Source organism: Phaseolus vulgaris, chromosome 3, assembly GCF_000499845.2.
Source record: "Phaseolus vulgaris cultivar G19833 chromosome 3, P. vulgaris v2.0, whole genome shotgun sequence".
Taxonomy (NCBI): domain Eukaryota; kingdom Viridiplantae; phylum Streptophyta; class Magnoliopsida; order Fabales; family Fabaceae; genus Phaseolus; species Phaseolus vulgaris.
The window spans coordinates 30,498,059-30,516,980 of NC_023757.2; positions in this window are offsets into that span (position 1 = coordinate 30,498,059).

An 18,922-nucleotide genomic window follows, 5' to 3' on the forward strand; every position below is an offset into this window, starting at 1 on the left:
TTTGATTTCGTTGTTCACATGAGACACACTAAATCAATACTTTAGTTTATATCAATTATAGTTGCAGATTTAATTGTGCACTCAGCATATACGTGAAACATTCCTGTCTTTTAAGCAATCTTTTATGGTGATGTGATAATTTCTCAACAGCTCTTAGTATACAGAATACAGAATATCAGATTATGTGTAGGGATGTAGACGACGGTGACTATTCGTTTAAGGCTGGACACTCTGGTTTATGAATACTGTTGATGCCAAGTTTCATTGAATCTAATACCAGGCAATTTTTGGCAGCCCATTTGGAAGGTGAAGGTGCCACCAAAATGTGAACATTTCATCAACCAAAGAGATTCTCCCTGTTGGATAGAATTTGGTCAGGAGAGGGATTCAAGTAGATGATGACATCTACCCTATCTGTGAGGAAATTTCCGAAACAGTTGTTGCGTAAGTACTCTTGGATTGTGTTGAGACAAAAATAGCGTGGTGTGAATCTCGGTTAGGAGGCCGCATAGCAGAGTCAACAAATACATCTTTTGGGGGTTGGTTGGATACGTAGTAAAGTTCAGGTGGTGATGATTTTATTAGAAAATTTTGCACCATTGCTTTGTTCATATTACACAAAAGAAACCAATGGGTCTTTAAGGGAATAAAAATGAATTTTTCGGGTATTAAGTAGAGCTTATGGGCAGCTTCAAGTGTTAAATCCTTTTCACCCGCTGCAACAGTAGGACGATAGAAGAAGATGTCATTCAAGGGTAATTTTGATGCGTCTGTTAAGAAGAAGAATAGAGGATCTGGTTCATGAGGGGTATTTATAGATGAAGAAGGGAATATTATTGCAAGTAGCTGTGGATCTTTCCTTACAATTTTGCCCCAAAACAGATTGTCTCATGCTTTATCAGAGATGGTGAGCTGAGAAACTAATAAACACGCACTTTGTTGGTAATTTTACAAGACTGGATTTGGTGTAGACGTGTGTTCTTTTTCTTTTTATCTTATGTTAAACGTGATTGTGATAAAGTGGCAGATTAGTTAGCAATTCTTGCTTTTGAGTTATTGGATAGATATAAAAGAGTGTCCGTTCCAAATGGAACTGCTGATGTACTGCATTTATCCTCATAAGGTGAATAAATTTTAGTATTCCATAAAACAAAAGTAAATCAGTATTTTGTGTCACTTCTTTCATAATCAAAGGTAGTGACATTTTTTACATACTTGATACATGATTGTTGTGGTTGGTTTTCGTTTACTTTTTATCATTGCTGTTGTTGAGAAAATAAGTTTGAACAGTATGCACATTTCGTATTGCGTAGGTACTATGAATGTTTGAGTACAAGCAGCTGTAGTCAATGGTCGTATAAAAATGTAGTACATGTGGTAGGATGGTTTTTTATGGTTCATGTTTAAGATAGATTTACATTGGAAAAGATTTCTTTTAACATCCAAAAATAAAACACATATACTTAATAAACCATTATAATAATATAATAATATTTTAAATTAAAAAGTAAATGAAATATAATTAAAATATTAATTTATCGGAGTGTTGAGTATATGTACGTATTAGACCCTTATCCCTAATTCTTTGGATGACTCCACAATGTTGTTGCACCAACTTTTAGTAGGTTAGGTATCACATCACTTGAACTGCGTCATAAATGAATCTATATTTCTTTTTTCAGATTTTTTCTGATTCAGCTTCACGTTCTTTTAAAATACCATAGTTTTTTTCCATTAAATTCTTTCTGAAATATTAAGAGACGAGACACCTACATAATCATGGAAGAAATAGGTGAAAAGGGATATATTCTAATCCAACAATAAGAGTAGTTTTCTTCATGCAATATATGAAAAATGGTGTCTATCATGTGTTTAGAATATGGACCTTGGAATCTCTATCCCATCTTCAATTCTTGATAACTACTGTCCAACAAAATTAGCATAACTTATAAAGAAACTAACCATCTATCAGTTTCAAATTTCCATTGCATAGAGTGAAAAATCATCCCATTTAATCAGAAGCTGGTAAAAATAGAGCAGTGAAGACGTGACACGTGTAGAAAAGGGAACAATCCATTTTTAGCTTCCCCAACCAAAACATGATGTACACCATGCAGAGTGCTGTAGTATCCACGTGGCCTTCTACATTTAAAAAAAAAAATAAGATTACCTTATACCATGTTCGCTGCTCCTGTATTATATAACAAATATTCTGTCTGAATTAAATATAATATTAATATAATTATTTCAATTTTTATTTATTACGATAAGTTAAATTCTCGTCTAGAAATGTGATATTTTTTTTCAGTGTATAGAAAATCATCATACACACTACACTTTGTTTCATTTATTTTTTTTTGAGTTTCATAACAAATAAGTTTTTTTACCGACAACTTTAGAAGAAGTTGTTTTCACCCTTGGCAACTTTTATTCAAAGTTGCCTTCATGGTTGACTACTTTGCATGGACACCAAATAAAAAGTTTGACACACCCTTGACAACTTCTATTCAAAGAGTGTGCACCCACTATTTCCTCGAAAGCAATTAGTTCTTTCTCACATCACATGCCTAGCCTACACTAATTGTCACTTTGCTCACAATTTTTTTTCTCACATGGCTACAACAATTTTTACTTTGGTCATATGGGTGCAATAATAACAATGCTCAGAGATTTTCTGCCAATTAAGTTTGAATTCAAACTTAATATTCACTGATGTGGGTGGAGGTTGCAGCACAATGTATTCACAATCCCTATTTAATAGATCCCTACTTCCCTCATACTCAACCATGTTGAGCTTCATGTTTCTTTAATTTTACCATTTTTTTTTAAAGTTTTTAGGTGTGTCAACTTACCTTTCAAAATAATTTATCTCTTTACATATTAGTATAAATTTATATTATATATGAATATAAATAAACTCAAATAAATAATTAACAAATTGGTTCAATTTTTAAATTTTACTGTAAATAATTACTTTAACAATTATTCAGGAATGGATTTTTCTTGGGAAATTTATAAACTTGGAGTATTTTAATACTAATATTAGTAAATTTAGTACAGCATTCAATTTGTTATCATACTTTATATTATTTAAAATTATTATATTTTTCCTAAAAAAATAAATAAGTGGAGCTAGTGAATAATTTGGCACGGTAATATTTTTCCTTCACTCCTTTTTCTTTCTCAAGAGATCCCATAATTTATTTAGGATTATATAATTGAAATTAAAAAAGTATATTTATTTAAATTATTTAATTTAAAATAAAAGAATATATTCTAAAATTTATGACAATTTATACTTTTTTAAGTAGTTGGTTATAAAGCTTTCAATTTTATAATTATGAATTATCTGAAACATAACTTTTTTAAAGTCTACATGAAAATAATACATAAAAAACAATAGTACAATTGTCATTTTCAAGTTATAGGAGTACCACTACAATATATGGTTGTAGAAAATTTTAAAATATTTTAAAAACAATATAGGGGTGAGTAATGGGTCCTCAAAGTTGGTGAACAAACAGAGCTAATATTTTAATATAGTTCCAGAATTCATCATAAAGATGAGTGACACGATGAATTACAATTGCAATTGTAAAAAAAATGATTAAAATATTCAATCTTGGACAAAAACAAAAATGTCATCTTTTATTGAGTAAAAACGTTACCTAATGGAAATTAAGTCTAAAATAACATTTTAAAATACTTAGCATAATTATATACCAATGATGTTAATATCCATAGTTAAATTAAAATAATTATAATAGGAAATTACTTTCTATCTTCATCTTTTTATCCTTTACTTCTATACTTGCAAAAGACAACTGAGTTTTATGCTTAGGGTTGGAAGGCCTTGGTTTTTGTTATAAGATAGAAAACACAAAGTAGTCCTTTTAATATAAAGGAGGGTAAATGTAAATCACGGGGTACAAAAAAGTATTAGCTTTCATTAAAAGCCCAAGTGTGTGCAAAATGAGTAAACATTCGGCCGAATGTTATCAGCAATTTTTAGGCTTCTTCTTCCTGCATCCCCACATTTTTCTTCCAGCACCCCACAATTTTAAATATCCCAAAATTAACTTTGAACTATAATTTGAAAAGGGACACCGTGCTGGACTTTCATTGTCACTGTTCATCTTCGTCATTGAATATGAGCTATTGTGGAGGGTCTTTGTAATTGTTTGGAGTAAGGTGGAAGAGTACGCAACGTTGTCAAAGTGTTGTTTGGGTTGTAGAGGTAAGAGTTAAGTTTTTTTTTTAGGAGCATGGTGGTTATGGAGATTTCAGGGTTATTGGATATCGGGATCAGGTAATGTATTCCAGATTCATCAATCGAGAATTAATTAATATGTGTTTTTCGGATGAGGGGGTGTTTCGGAAGTTAAAATATCATAAATTGTTGTTTTCCGGATTGCTGAATCTGGAAGACTAAATTGTATTATGGATTGTGGATTCGGAAGCCTAAATTGCATTATGGATTTATGAATCCAGAATTGCTTTTTTGTGTTATGGATTCCTGAATCCGGAATGGTCTTTTTGAATTATGCATTGTTGGATCTGGAATGATTTTTTAGACTTATGGATTCATTGATCCGGAATGCAATGATTTAGTTTCATTTTTTTATTTATTTGTAGAAGCATGGACAATAGTGAATAATTTGAACAAGAATTATATGATGGGGTTGATGTGTGGGATGATGATGAATGTACAAATGCGTTTACTACAAATGAGGTAAAGTTAAGTTTGTAAAGTATGTTTAAGTTGTTTGTAGGTATTTCGTACTCGGGATGAACTTATAAAGTGGGTTAGAAAAATTGTGTTTCACTTTAGTTTTGTTATTGTGATATTGAGATCGGATACTTCAACTCGCCAATGATGAACGATGGTTGGGTGACGAGGGATACACTATATATATCCAAACTGTCTGAGTACACGTTCAGGCAAATGCATCTGCCTACAAGCCCTCAATCGAATGTACCCTGAAAATAATGAAATTCACTCAAAAGGATGCACCGTTTTATGCTCTTCATAGGGCATCCATTGAACAACACCTATTCAAAGGCTATCTAATTGCATCTGAACATATGCAAGTGTGGACAACCTACTCCCGACCACATATTTCATACACCGTGACTCATCCTCAACATAGTCATCCCGAAGTTGTCGGTGTCAAATACTTGGAAAGTCCTCATATATTCACGATGCTAATAATGTGACATACCCAGCTAACTGTCTAGTATTTGCATATGAACCATCTCCCAACTACTCATACATGTGGGTCAAAGCAGTTGTTGCCCACGAGTATCCTCCGGTGTGCCTTAAATCCACAAATAATCCCAAGTAGGATACACTAACCGACGTAGCACTCTTATCTGCAAAGATGGTGCAACCTACTAGGTGTAGCAAATATGCCCGTGCAACCACAGTCCATTGTCTCCTGGTACATGCGTCCTCACACATCTCTGTTTAAAGGGGGTTTTCACAAACTTTTTAAGCTAGAATGAAATTCTTTGCAAGAAACCAGATTAGGAATTCAGTTAGCCAAGAAATAAAGCTCAAAACAGTAAAGCACCAGAAAAATAATCAGTTGTTTCGTAGAAACAATCGGATGTTTATACCAGTAAAAATAACATCAATTGAATTTAAAGAGTTTAAGGAAGAGAGAGGTGCACAAACAGTTTATACTGGTTCACTCTTAAACCAAGAGCTACATCCAGTTTCCCAGAAACCACTAGGGAATTCACTAAGTAATCAAAACCAGATTACATACACACACCACCAAAGAAGTGACCTTGATCCCCTCAAGAAACACACTTCCTTTGGCTCAGCACACACACCAAGAATGTTGATCTTGACAACCTCAAGAGCACACAACCCTTCTTGGCTTTACAACACCAGAATGTACAAAGTATTCAGAACGAATTACACTTGTTACAAAATCAATTGAAATCAATACAGATGTAATCCTATTCCACTATCTCTTGATAAAACCAAAGCTCAAAAGTGAAAACTCAAATCTTTGAAAAGCACTTTGTGAAAAACTCAAATATGTTTTTCTATCTTGTTGTTTGTTATAAAACTTAAACAAACTATTTATAGCATTAAAAGAATGGTCAAATTATTTAAAGCAGGAGCGTATTCGGTTATAAAATCATTTAAAGCTCACTTAACTAACAAAAGTGTTTCTGTTAGGATTTTCAAACAAACAATCAATTGAAAGTGCGAATCAATCGGTTGTTTTGGTTTGACAGCAAGTCAACCAACCAAAACAGTTTTCAAACTTTTTCAAAAACACCTAAGTATAAAAAAATTGGTTGTTTCGACAAAACAACAAGTTGTTTTTGACTTAGTTTGAAAAACACTTTAAACTTTAAAAGATTTGAAAACACCTAAGCTTTAGATTCAACAAAGAGTGGATTACAAAGATAAACTACCCCAGATCCTACTCTAAAACACAACAACAACTTCAAGCAACTTCAGCCTTCCATCAAACGCTAGGATTTGGATTCTTCAAAGCTTTGATCACACTTGATTCAACAATCTCCTTCAACCAGCTTAGATGCACATGTCCACCCCGACAATGAAATATACAATTTAATCAACAAAAATCATATCAAATTAAGAGTGAACAAGTATCATATTACAACATATTTACTTACCACACCATTCCATAATTGCATGGCCACATGGTCTTCATAACCTGTCAATAGTGTCCCATCCCGTGGACCTCTAGGATAACCTTCACCTTCTACTTCAGGTGCGTCTTCATCCTCCACCTCCATTTGGGGTTCAGCTTCTTCAGGTTCAACATGTTCTGCATGTTCATGCTCAACATGTTCTCATCTTCATTAACATGTCTTCTTCTTCTTCTAACAAAGGTTGTGGGACGTAGACGATCACTTTGTGAACCTCCTCCCCTAGTTTTTACTATTTTTGTTCAATTACACCATTCAAGTTAAACCAAATTACAAACTAATGAATGAGTGCATACTAACCCAACCCCAGGACTCCTCTACTTCGACCCAATACAATTCGGGTTTACTAATTTCAGCCAACACAAACACAAAATAGAAAATCATTATACCGGAAACATCAATCTGGAACAATATCGGATCAAGAAATCCGGAATATTCCCAGATGTAGAAATCCAGAACATTCCCGGATTCACAAATCCAAGACTTTACCGGAAGCATAAATCCGGGATTTTACCGTATTTTATGATCCGAAATGCTACCGGATTTTATATTCTGGAATGTTAAAAAGCACTTACGAAAACAAAAATCCATACAGCACTAGACGGTCGATGCTCGGTAAAGGATATGAATCCTTCGAACAGACTTTGTTAAGGTCGGCGTAATCAATACACATTCTCCATTTGTCATTTGCTTTTTTAACCATAACGACATTGGCTAACAAGGTTGTGTTGTGTGCTTTCTTGATAAAACTAGCTTTGACTAACTTGTCAGTTTTTTGTTGTGCAGTAACACGTTTTTCCTCGCCCATTTTTTGTTTCTTCTGGGTGAACGGTTTTGCTTCTTTGTATATTGAAAGACGATGTGTAGTGATGTCTGGATTCACTCTGGACATATCTAAAGTTGTCCAAGTAAAGAAATCAACATTATCAATTAATGTGGACTCACTAGTTTATTGTCGTCCGACTTTAAGGAAGTCCTTATGTGTGTTGCATGTTCTTCATCATGTAGGGGAAACAGGCGAAGGTCCCCGTTGATGACTTTTCTACGACAAGTACTCTGTGTTGTCTGGAGTAATAATTTGTTCATAAGAACGGATAACAAACCCACAAGAAACTGTTGATAATTAAGTAAAAGATTCACTAAATAGAAAACAAAATAAGAAAGTTTGTTGGAGTTTGTTATGATTGCAATGATTAAAAATAAAACAAGTCAAAGAGTTTGTTGCTTTAATTGGAAAAATAGGGATTGAGGTTCATCTTTCTCACTCTTTTATATTTTGATTAACATGACACTATTGTGTCCTTTGATTCATATTGATGCCCGTATAAAAATCATTTATATCGATTCCTCTCATATAAAATTATTAAGATGTCTCATAAACATTGATTCCTCGCATATTTATAAAAACTTTTTATCATTAAGATCATAAGGTTTTAGAAATTAACATTTCAAATCTATTCCTTACCTTCAAATATGTTAAACATTATCATTTGGGTCAGAAACTTAGAAGTACTTTCTAGCCAAATCTAAATTTCGAGATCATGGTAAACCAAACATTATAAACAAAATGACAATACCAATCATCAATCAAGAACAAAATATTATGTTTAGATATCACCTCAATGTATAAGAGTTTGAACAGATTACTCTCAATCCCAAATGGTAGAATTAGCCACACATGATGGTTGTTACAAACAGGGAAAGCAAGAAAAGAAGATCAAGGATTTTTCTCCTTGATGACTGCCTCCTCTAGGGTTTTTAACACCTTCTATTCTGCCAATTGGATTACAATTCACTCAATGGTGTTTTTCTCTCAATCTTGCGTCCTAGGGTTGTGCCTCAAGCCTTCTATTTAACCAAATTGGCTTGGGCTTAGTGATTTCTCTCTTGGGCGTTATTGGACTCACCTGGGCGAGTTGCACGAAAAAGGGCTCAACATCATTGGAGCAATCTCGTTTGGGCGAGATTGAACTCGCTTGGGCGAGATCCTATAAGGGCGTCTATCTTAGGCGAGTTTGAGCGAGCTTTGGTGAGTGTTGGTGCATTCCAACTTTCCCTTTTTAGCTTTGTATATTCTCTTTTTTTTTTCAATCATCTTCATTCTTCCCTAGAATCCTGAAATTAACACAAATTTGGGAATAAATTGTTCTTATTCAAATTAAAATCACAAAAATATGTAAAAAGGTATAAATTCATAAATTAAGGGTTATTTTATCAATTAATATCCATAAGTGTTTGTATTTTAATATGAAATATTACTGAAATCTGGCACTTATCACTCGCTCTGTTCAATGCGGGTTCAATATCATAATTTTTGGTGTGTGGCTTGTAATCTAGGTTTGATTACATAGTGAATTTTCAGTGGTTAGCTGAGGACTAGATGTAGCTCTTGGTTAAGAGTGAACCAATATAAAAATCTTGTGTGAATCTCTCTATCCCTACACTCATTAAACTGCTTTAACTTTGTTTTTCAAATATGTTGGTATAAACAATCGGTTGTTTCGTGAAAACAATTGATTGATTTTCTAGATTCAAACTTAAAAACAATTTTCTATTTGGCTGAACAGATTTTCAATTGATTAATTCTTTATAGTTTTTCACTCTACCTTCAATATTTGCGAAAATCTTTCAAAAACAATTTCGCCCCCCCACCCCTCCCCCCTCCCCCCCCTTTTGTTTAAGGCTTCTAATTCTAACAATTGGTATCAGAAACGAGTACTTGAAAGTCACTCAAGTTTTCGATCCTAAAACCTTTTTAAAATGGCTGAAAAACTATCCTTTGGGGAAGGTGCTTCTATAAACATGCCACCATTTTTTTGTGGAGTAAACTATCAATTCTGGAATGTTAGAATGAAAATCTTTGTTGAATCAATTGATAGAGGAATCTGGGATGCTATTGTAAATGACACTTTTGTACCCAAATTTGAAAAAGATGATGTTTTCATTGAGAAACCTTGGTCCCAATGGATTGAGAGTGAAAGTAAAAGTGCTCAATATGATTACATTGCTAAGAACATCATCACTTCTGCTTTAAATTTTGTTAAGTTTCTCAAGGTCTCACAATGTGCTTCTGCAAAGGAGATGTGAGACATCCCTGAGGTTACCCATGAAGACACCACATATGTGAAGAGAGCAAGGAAGCATGCTTTGATTCAAGAATATGAAATGTTCTGGATGCTTAAAAGGGAAACCATCTCGGATGTGCAGAAAAGATTCACCCACATAGTGAATCATCTCATCAGCCTTGGCAAGATCTTTGAAAGGGAGGAGCTAAACATCAAGATCCTTAAATGCTTGGATAGATCTTGGCAACCAAAGGTCACTACAATTTCTGAATCCAAACCTCCTTGTTTGGTAAGCTAAGGGAACATGAGATTGAGATGAACCGACTTAATGACCAAGAAAATGAAAAAAAGTATGAAAGGAGCATTGCTTTAAGAGTTGTTGGCCATAAGAATTGTTATGACTCAAGTGAGTGCAGTGATGGTGAAACTCTCAACTTGCTTACAAGGAAATTTGGCAAGTTCTTGAAGAACTATCTAAAGTGGTGAAGCCATCTCATGAAGTTAATAATGGATCTCTTAGCAAGATGAGATTCATTAAGGTTGGTGGCAAATGGATAAGTAAAGATGGAGAACAAGGGGGTTCTTCTAGTGGAAACCAAGTTGGAGCTGATGAGGATGATCAAGCTGCTCTTAATACTGGAGATGATGGAGTAGATGAACACCAAGCTGGACAGGGAAATCAAGACAATGATGTTGCTGGTGAAGCCTATGGTGTTGGTCCAAGCACTGGAAATATGGATGATCATATTGCTTCCATGTCACCTTTTGAGAGGTTGATGATTAATCGCATGGATAGCCTGGTCTACGATCAAAGGAATCATTATGAGTTTTGTGCTGCAAGGTTCCAGAATCTGGATGAACAGATTGAAGTTGTACAGAACTAGCTATTCGAGATCTAGTATAGTAAGGATTGCCATTTTTGTTATTTATTAAGTGCCTTAAATGTATTTTGACATGGTCGGTCGGTCACCGAGACCGAACAACTGGCTCATCCGATACCGACCAAGTACAACTCTTGTTTCTTGCACTTCTTCTATTCCTTGCTACATCCCATTTATTTTTTAGTTTATAACTATTATGATTTTCAATTCTCTTTCTTATTGTAGCATTTGAAAGTTTTTCAGTTTAAAGATTTCATAACAGTAATTTGAGATTTAGTTCACTTACGAATTATGAGTTTGGAATGGATAAATATAATCTTTTCACATCCCATAATTTGTAGTTAAATATATATAAGTTTGAGATTATATAATTCAAGAAAAAGGACAAGTATTTTTGATTGAAAGTTTCCCTAGTTAAAAATGTATAAGTTTAGTGTTTTAGACATAATCCTCACTTAATAGCTAGATTAAAATATAATTAATGTTATATGTTAGATTAATATAAGAATTTAATAGTGATAGTCGTGTTAATCAGGTCCAATATTTAACTCCATTTTATAAATAGGTTGACCATATTTAGGTCAAAGGTACACATTTAATAGTATTTATAACTCTTTACCTCTGAATATCAAATACTAACTTGATTGTCAAATAACATTTTATAGCTACATCACCACGCGTGCCCGTCATCGAGACCTATTCAACACAGGGATCGAGGAGCACCAATAGATTTAGACAAGTCAAGACCTTCTCGATTCACACAAGAACATTTAAAATTATACAATCTAAGAAAAAAAATATGCATTTTAGATTATGGATTTATGAATAGTATTTTTTTCAACTTTTAAATTATGGAATATGTAAGTTATTTCTAAATAATCATAGTTGTTATACAATAAAAAGAATAAATGTCTTTTGAAATAAATGGAGTGCAGGAAGAAATTATATGGGTGCAGGAAGTAAAAGCTATTAGTAAATTATATTGTGAAGGAAATTTCTGTTTTGCACCAGGACAGCTTCTTCCTGCACTTCCATGATTTTTTCGGGCACCTCCATAAAGTTTTAAAATACCAAAATTATCCTTCAGTGAAAAGATAAAAATGAAAATGTTGTTTGTGTGCTAGTGAAAAAAGAAGAAGTTACTTCGTGTGGTGGGGTGCAACGCTCGAGCTCGAGTGGTGGTGGTCCTTGAAGTGGTGCTGGAGGTGGTGCTTGAGAAGGTGGTTGAGGTGGTGCACGATGGTAGGTAGCAGCGGTGGTAAGTGGTGTTGGCATTGTTACCATTGGTGAGGTCGTCATTCTCATACTCTGGTAAGTTCTCATTCTCATTCTTCTGTCTTAAATAATTATTTATGCATTAGTTAATCCGGTGGATCCACGGATCACACAATCCGGTGCCTAGGTAAAGCATTCCGGATCAGATAACTCCTGTGCATACCGGATTCGGAACCTTCCAAAGTCATACTTCCGGATTGTGTAATCCGGTACCATATGAACTATGGATTACGCAATCCGAAAGTGATTTTAGAACTTTCAATATGCCTTACGTATTGCGTAATCCGGTACTCATTTTGCTATATGAATTTCAATTATGCATTACGCAATTCGGAAGACATTTGGAACATCAAACATGACTTATAGATTACATAATCCAGAAGTCATTTTGTTGTGAAAATTTTGACTTATGGATTACACAATCCGGAAGTCACTTAAAATCACTTATGGATTACATAATCCAGAATTCATTATGCTGTTAAAATTTGACTTATGGATTATACAATCTGGAAGTCATGTTTAAGTTGTCAATTACAAAATCTTCGAAAGTGAATGCTATTTTTGTTTTGCATACTTATGTGAATTTATGGAAATTATAATAAAATGAAAATTAATGTTTTATGAATGAAGGTGTAAGTATGGAAGAATTAATGAATTATGTGCATACACATGGATTGTTTGAAAGGGACTATGGTATCCATTTTACAACAGATGAGGTGAATAAAATTTCATTTCATTCATGTTTATTGCATTATAATTTTGAAGAAGTGATTTTGTAATATTGTTAGAATAACTTTGTGTAGGTGTTTCCTTCGCGAGAAGACTTACTTGAATGGGTCCGTAGGATTGGTTATGGACTTGGTTTTGTTATTGTCATTATTAGGTCTGACATAGCAAATGGTAAGCAAGGGAGAAAGACATATGTCTTATTAGGCTGTGAAAGGGGAGGTAGTTACAAAAAGTACAAGGATGGTTTGGAGGTTAGTGTAACTGGTACTCGAAAATGTCATGTCCCTTTAAATTGCGAGGTAAACCTGTTGGAAAGGGTCAAGGTTGGGTACTTAAGGTAATATGTGGTACTAATAATCATGATTTGCATGATACATTAGTTGGTCATCCATATGCAGGCAGATTAAAAACGAATGAACATTCAATGCTTGTTGATATGACTAAAAGCATGGTTAAGCCAGGTAACATTCTATGTACTTTGAAGGAGAATAATGAGGATAATATGACAACAATAAAGCAAGTATACAATGCAAGATACTCGTACAAGAGATCTGTTAGAGGACCAAGAACTGAATTACAACAGTTAATGATGTTGTTAGACCGTGACAACTATCTTCACTGGAGTACATGTCATGAGTCTTCCAATATTGTTAGTGATATTTTTTGGACTCATCCTGATGCTGTGAAACTCTTGAATGCATTTAACATTGTATTCTTAATGGATACAACTTACAAAACAAACAAATATCGACTGCCTTTGCTTGTTCGTGTAGAGTGCCCCGTCATTTGTCACGCTCCGGGCTAACTGCAGCGCTGCCTCCGTACTCTCATATGCGTCAGTGCCTTCAGTGACATGATCACAATCTATCATGCGCTGGAGGATACTGACAATGCGCCTAAATATACCCTGCACCAATTTCAAAATAAATTAAACTAGTCAAATATATTGTTTAATCACATAACAATAAAAAAACTTACCGCCTGTGCATGCTCATCTTGAGATGAATGACCTGCCTGCTTAGCATTTGGGCTACGAAGGCGACGACGTGGTACAAAACTAGTTCGATCTCCAAGTTCACCTCTGCGAATGTATGGGTGTGATACCGTCCTAAACCAAGACATGTACTCAGGAACACATGCAGATGGACTATAAGCAACTCTCAAACCTGTCATCACATGGTGATCAAACTGCAACCTTTGATCAATGACATGTGCACCAGGAGCCTCAGCCGCCATCGGTGATGGTGGAATGCTTTGCTCATACCCAAATTGGCGCAAGACACGCTCGGGCATATATCTTTGTGATAAGTTGCCCAATCACAAGTGACCCGAGAATAAATAAATGGTCTCAAATGGTCTGCTCAATCTATGGTCCTCATACGGAGTCCAGATGATGTCATCGTGTGTGACCCCATCCAACTGCACCTGCACATCACCAACCGTGCAAATCTGATGGGCAACAATATACCATGCTGCCCGCGGGTGTACCTCGTCATATGAGGGATTAATATCCCTTCTTCCCATGCCCGAGAAGTGCTCATAAATCCATGCCTACGTAATTCAATCGTATTAGTTATAAAATATTTAATACAAAACATTATGGAATGTAACATGTGATTGCTAATTATTTGTATGGTTTCATACCTGAACCAGTGTCGCATAACTGACCAAATGTTTCGTGTTAAAATTGTTGGGTTTAATAGTGTCAAAGTTCAAGAAGGGGGGTGAATTGACCTTTTAAAAGCTTCTCGCAAAAACAGTATTTAACACAGTTTACAGAAAATAAATCGATTTATATGGAAATGAACAGATTTATTTTAGCACTATTTGTGTGTTTGAAAAGTGTTTATGCAGCAAGGTTAATCACAAGATCTGCAGATATATTTTCCAGATGCTCACACACTGATATTAGAACGAAAAACAGTGAATCACCAAAACAGCAACCTTCAATTTCAAGCAAGTGATTAAGGTTCAGTTAATGACTTGACAGTTTATTGAGTGATTTATTACAATCAACCTGTTCTAATGGCTTTTAACAGATTATAAGTGTTCTTATTGAAATCAACCAGTTTTCCAGAAATTAAGAACAATATGAACCGTGCCCAGACAGAACAGATTTATTTTTTAATTGAACTGATTTATTTCTTTGCTGTTTTATCAATTATGCAGAAACTTAATTGCAGAGATTGAGAGAGAATGAACACAGGGCAGTTATACTGGTTCACTCAACTGAGCTACATCCAGTCTTCACCTAAACCAAGGTGAAATTCACTAAATCACAATACAAACAAACACAATTCCCACTGTTCTTGAAACCTACAAGAACTTAGGTACTTTTGCTGAAAAAAACCTATTTCAGCTCACACACACTTCTTCAAGAAAACCTATCAAGAAGAGTGTTCAACCAAACTATTACAAGAAATGAAAAGTGAAACGACTACACCTGATTGAGGATACAAAGATCTGCCTTAAACCAGTAGGCAAGATTGTTAGAACAGTAGCAGCACCTCACACCAAGCTTTTGGAACCAAACCAAGAACAAGCACTTTGTGATTTTCGAAATCTTTGAAGAACAAATGCTAATTCTTTGTAAACTCTTAATTCTCTGCTGTAAAACTTGTTTTTACAAATGTATGAGCGATTATTAAACTCAGAAACAAGTTTTCATTTTATAGAAAACCAACTTATAACAGACTTTTGAAAAATAGTTAAAGCTGTTATAAAATGAACAGATTGAAAATAAAATGAACAGATTTATTTTCAAAAACAGTTAGAGAATTTGTTATGTGAGGAGACTTAGTCAGCCATTCTGGTGCAGGGACAAAACTGAAAACCGTTTAAGATAGCCATGGCACCAGAGTAAAAAAGAATCTATTCATTTACAGATGAACAGATTTATTTTTCAAAACGAAAACAGAGAAAGCTTAACTATTTAAAACACAGTCGTTTTGAAAGGTAGAAGACTTAGTCAAAATACTTGATGCACAAAATCTAATTTTCACAAGACTTAGCCAAGACATCAGTTTAAAAATGAATCTGTTTATTTAGAAAAGAACAGATTTATTTTTATGCAGTAAACGTGTTTTTTGTAAAACATGTGAAAAACAGTTCAAGAAACCTTATGCTTGTTCTTATCACATGGCCAGGGTAGGATGTGAGTTACTCAGCAAAAATCCCACTCTTAAACAACCTCAAAACACTACCTAAGACTCACTTAAAATACACATGAAAAGCACATATAAGTCTTCGTCAAACACATGTCTTGAAGGGGCAACAACCATCTTCAACAAAAATAAGATGCATCCATCAACTGCTCATATAGATATGTAAGTGTTGTTGCTCCCCATGCATATCTATGACACATATGTAGATTGCTGAATAACAATAAGTACGATATAGATACAGAGGTGGCACTTTTATCTACAAAAATAGTGCATCCAAGCAGATGCAACAAGTAAGCCCTGACAGCACACTCCCAAGCCTCCTAAGCGCAACATTCCTCATATATATCTCGAAGCCAACTCAGTCGTACGTGGACGCCTCAACACTGCCTCATCTCAACCTTCCCCCGAGCCTCATCCACCCCTAGTAACTCAGCTAAAATTGTCGCAGCCTCGTTGTACTCTAAGGGCACATATGTTGGAATTGACCCAAAATGGGGAGGTGTAAAAGAGATGACACATCATCAAGTGTGATGGTCATCTCACCTACGGGAAGGTGGAAGGAGTTTGTCTCCCGATGCCACCTTTCGACAAAGGCTGAAATCAATCCCTTGTCACCCACTTCATAACTTATATTGCACAAACTAAACAATCCAGAATTTTGTATAAGTAGCTCAATATTAGCATGAGCCATCCCAAATTTACGTAATTTCCTACCGTGGGATACCAATTTAAGTTCTCCCCGATCCTAATTTAAATTTTGCATATATTAAATATAATTAAATAAATTTAAACAACAATTAGTAAAGACAATTTAATTGAAGGTTTTTTCGTTCTTACCTCACCCTCCCAAAGCTTAACAACAACATGGTCAGGAAAATTTACTAGTAAAGACATATCAGAAGGTCCTCTAGGAAACCCTTCTCCCTGGTCTACTTGGTCATCATTCTGTAATCCTTGTTCATTGTCATTATCGATATGAACATCATCACCAATCCTTTCCTCGACACCACCTCGGTCTCTTCTACGGACGGATGTCCTCGGTCTTCTGCGATCATGATCCTAAGATCCACCATCTCTAGTTTTAGCCATATTTATCCACAACACAATTTAAATTTTAATTATTTACAAATAATAAATAATATAATCATGAATTTGTGTACATAATATAAAATTTAAAAAAGTTTTTACCAAGTGGGTTGGAAACTAAATACATAACAAAAACGCAAAAACACAAAAATCGCTACTTTGTAAGAACACTACCGGATTACATAATTTGAAAGACTAAGTACACAATGTACATACCGAAGTATGTAATTCGAAACATGTTGTAAACCTAAACCGGATTACGTAATTCAAAATTACTTAAATACCTAAACCGGATTACCTAATTCAGAATTACTTAAATAACCTAAATTGGATTACGTAATCCGGTATTACTTTACATTCTCAACTGTACCAGATTACATAATCTGGTGCCTATTACGAAAAAACGCAAGTTTCAAACGGATTACACAGTGAGTACCGGATTACACAACAACACAAACGGATTACACAGTGAATACTAGATTACACAGCAGCACAAACGCAAGTTTCAAAAGCAATGCAAAATCAGTAAAATTAAACTTACTAACCTGTGAAGAGGACACTTGTGGATATGTGAGTGGTAGAGAATGTGGGGTTTAGAGAAATTTGAGAGATGAAGAGAAAGAAACCTTGGAATGGGAGGGGGTAGTGCGACGCCGCTGGAAAGGAAATAGAAGAAGAGGCACGGTGAAGGTGAAAGTGAAGTTTAGATTTAAATGTTAAAAGTAGATTAAAATATTATTTTAATTTTTTAATATTTTTATTGAAGGGTATATTAGTAAATGTGCTTTTAGTATAGGGTTGGAAGAAGAAGTCATGGAGGTGCAGGAAGAAACTATCTTGCATTAGTGCTCTATTTTTACCCAACAAAGGAGGTTTTGTGGGTGTTTTGTTATTGTGTTGTTTTGCTACACACTTGCAACATTGGTTTGTGCACTTTGGTGGACATGGATGAGGGGTGATTGTTTCTTCCTGCACCTCCATATGTTATTCTCTCACCTCATAAATTTTTGTATTTCCAAATATATCCATTTGTAATATTTCGGATTATATAATCTGAAAGTCTTTTTTCAAATTTGTAATTAGCTTCTGAATTACATAATCTGGAAGCCATTTTTTAGATGCATAATTAGTTTTTCAATTACATAATTTGGAAGTCTTTTTTAGCTTCCAAATTATGTAATTCGAAAGTCTTTTTTCAAATGTGTGTCCAAATTTCATAATTCGAAAGCTACTATATGAGAGTGATACAAGAAACATAAAAAAGTATTTTCACGTTTATATGGAGTGACAGGAGAACCTATGGAGGTGCAGGAAGAAACAATCATCAGGGGCTGAGTAGATTTTTGGAAAGGTGTTTCTTCCTCAACCCAACAAATTTCTGCTTGGTGCACCTCATCAATTTTGCAAAGATTGTTTTATCCTTTTAAAGTTGATTTATATGGATTACTTTTTTCGAATATTTTCATAACATATTTTGCAGAATATTTATAGAAAATATTTTTTGAAATTTATAAAATATATTATCGAAAAGTATTTTTTAAAATAAAATTTTTGGAAAACTTTTCAAAACGTATTTATGTTTCGGAATGTATTTTTAAAAAAAATAAAATTCTATAGTATGTTCTCGAAGGAGTTTTTTAAAATTATGACGAATTAGATGAAATATTTTACCTAGAGTGCAGTAAGAAATTTGCCAGAATACAGATAAAAAACACCCTTTCTAGAAACATTGAACTTGTGTGAAGATAGTGAAGCTTGAAAGTGAATGATATTTATGTTTAATTTTAAAATTTGTTGGATTTCTGGTACGAAGTTGTTCCAATATGGGAATTCTCTTAATTATGCATTCTATAATTAATAAATTATTATTTTTAGATTGTATAATTTTAAATTTAATAATAATATTCTGAATTACAACATTCATAACATAATTTTAAAATTAATATTAATTTTTTTATTATATAAATTCAAAATATATTTTGACTTTTTGGAACTATGTAATGTACAAGTGAAAGTCATATTTTAA